The sequence below is a fragment of the Heteronotia binoei genome, chromosome 2 (genome assembly GCF_032191835.1).
Source record: "Heteronotia binoei isolate CCM8104 ecotype False Entrance Well chromosome 2, APGP_CSIRO_Hbin_v1, whole genome shotgun sequence".
In the NCBI taxonomy this organism is placed as follows: domain Eukaryota; kingdom Metazoa; phylum Chordata; class Lepidosauria; order Squamata; family Gekkonidae; genus Heteronotia; species Heteronotia binoei.
Window position 1 is genome coordinate 199,796,019 of NC_083224.1, and position 2,824 is coordinate 199,798,842.

Genomic DNA, 2,824 nt, shown 5'->3' on the forward strand with positions numbered 1-2,824 from the left:
GAACTCAACTTGCAAGCATCCTATCTTGCAAGGCTGGCTTCTTGATTAATACCAGGTGAGGCTGGAGACTCTGTCCCTGGGACTTTTAGCTGGAGGGTTCGTCAGAGGGGCTGGTGGAGGCTTGTTCCCCTGGGCACTGAAGATCCACTCTCCAACATTTTGTGTTCTGATCTCACCTGACCTTTCAGTGCCTGCAGCAGAGAAGAGCAAGAGCCCAGTAGGGCCTTAAAGACTAACAAAACTGGTGGCAAGGTACGAGCTGTCGTGAGTCTTCAGGTATATGAAGAAGTGAGCAGTGACTCACAAAAGTCATCTGCGGCTGAGTCATGTGTATGGAAGTTAAGGACTAGAGCAGGGGTGTCAAACATGCAGCCTGGGGGCTGAATCAGGCCCCTGGAGGGCTCCTATCAGGCCCCCAAGCTACTGGCTGTCATCTGCTTCTTCCTTCTCCCTCTTTCTTGCTTCCTTCTGCATCACAACTTGCTTTTGAGGCTTGCTCAATCACACAGGAGCAACAGAGCAAGGCCTCTATTTTTTCCATTGGCTGAGGCTCCTCCTAATTCCCTAGAAATGGAAGGAAAGAGCCAGAGTTTCCTTTGCTCAGTTTCCTGGAGCCCATAGGAGAGATACAAACAAAGCATCTTTAAGACCAACAAGTGCTAATATTTTAATCTTAAACAGGTACACACATGGCCTGGCCAGGCCAGACAAGGTCTCATTTGTGTCAGATCTGGCCCTCATAACAAATGACTTTGATATCCCTGCACTAGAGTCCATGCATGTCGATCTATTCTGCTTGCCTGCTTCGCCTTTTCAAATTCTGTGGGTTCTGGTTCGTGGCAACCTTCTTTTATATGTTTAGGCATCTATTTTACTTCTGATTTATTGTATCATTGTATTATTTATTTGTAATATTCACAAATTATTATTATTATTTGTAATATTTATTGTAGTATTGTGTTGGATTATTATGCCATTAAAGGTGGAATTCACTGTTGCAGGAGGTGGTGGTGGCTACAAACATAAAAATATGGAGCAGAGGTCCGTCAGTGGCTCTTAGCCACAGCATATTGTTGGAACTCTCTTTCTGGGGCAAGTGATGCTCTGTATTCTTGGTGCTTGGCGAGGAGGGGGCAAAGTAGAAGGGCTTCTAGCCCCAATTGTGAATCTCCTGACGGCACTTGGGTTTGTTTGTCTTTTGTTTTCTTTTTTGGCCACTGTGTGACACAGAGTGTTGGACTGGATGAGCCATTGGCCTGATCCAACATGGCTTCTCTTATGTTCTTATGTGACCCAGAGTGTTGGACTGGATGGGCCACTGGCCTGATCCAACAGGGCTTCTCTTATGTTCTTATGTGACCCAGAGTGTTGGACTGGATGGGCCACTGGCCTGATCCAACAGGGCTTCTCTTATGTTCTTATGTGACCCAGAGTGTTGGACTGGATGGGCCACTGGCCTGATCCAACAGGGCTTCTCTTATGTTCTTATGTGACACAGAGTGTTGGACTGGATGGGCCACTGGCCTGATCCAACATGGCTCCTCTTATGTTCTTATGTGACACAGAGTGTTGGACTGGATGAGCCATTGGCCTGATCCAACATGGCTTCTCTTCTGTTCTTATGTGGCACAGAGTGTTGGACTGGATGGGCCATTGGCCTGATCCAACATGGCTTCTCTTATGTTCTTATGTGACCCAGAGTGTTGGACTGGATGGGCCATTGGCCTGATCCAACATGGCTTCTCTTCTGTTCTTATGTGACACAGAGTGTTGGACTGGAGGGGCCATTAGCCTGATCCAACATGGCTTCTCTTATGTTCTTATGTTTGTTTGTTTGACTGGAATTGACTCACAAAAGCTCACCCTCTGCTGCAAATTTGGTTAGCCTTTAAAGTTAGTCTTTAAAGTTGGACTTTGCTCTTTTCTCCTGCTCCAGGAAGACTAACACGGCCACCCATCTTGACTTATCTGAAGAAGTGACCAGTGACTCACGAAAACTCACCCCCTGCCACAAATTTGATTAGCCTTTAAGGCGCTGCTGTACTCTTGGTCTTTTCCGCTGCTACAGGCAGACTAACACAGCTCCCCATCTTAGGGTTGCCAAGTCCAATTCAAGAAATATCTGGAGCCTTTGGGAGTGGAGCCAGAAGCAAGGCTGAGACAAGCAGGATTGAACTCCAAAGGGAGTTCTGGCCAACACATTTAAAGGGACAGCACACCTTTTCAATGCCTTCCCTCCATTGGAAATAATGAAAAATAAGGGCGCCTTCTTTGGGGGCTCATAGAATTGGGCTCCCTGGTCCAATCTTTTTGAAACTTGGAGGGGATTTTGGAGAGAGATACTGGATGCTGTGCTGAAAATCTGATGCCTCTAGCTCAGAAAACAGCCCCCAGAGCCCCAGAAACCCCCAGATCAATTTTCCATTCTATCCTATGGGAATCGGTCTTCATAGGGAATAATGGAGTGCCCAGCAGACATTTCCCTCCCCCCCTGCTTTCTGATGACCCTGAAGCAGGGGGAGGGCCTCCAAAGCGGAAGGTTACCTGGAGATTGGCAATCCTAGCCCATCTTGATCTGCCACAAACGGGCGGCAGGAACTGGTTCAGGAATTAGACACAATGAGAACATGGGAGGAGGACCTCAGGCGTGATACAGAAGAGGGGAGTGGGGCTAGCAAGGGGAAGTAACAGTAGATATGAAGATGCCAGGGATTAAAAGACTCAGTCGTTTAGTGATGCAGGATTTAAGGTGGTGGCCAGTGATGAGGGACAAATCCTGCCAACATGAGGGAGCTGTGGAAGGTATCAGAGGTGAAAACGTCCC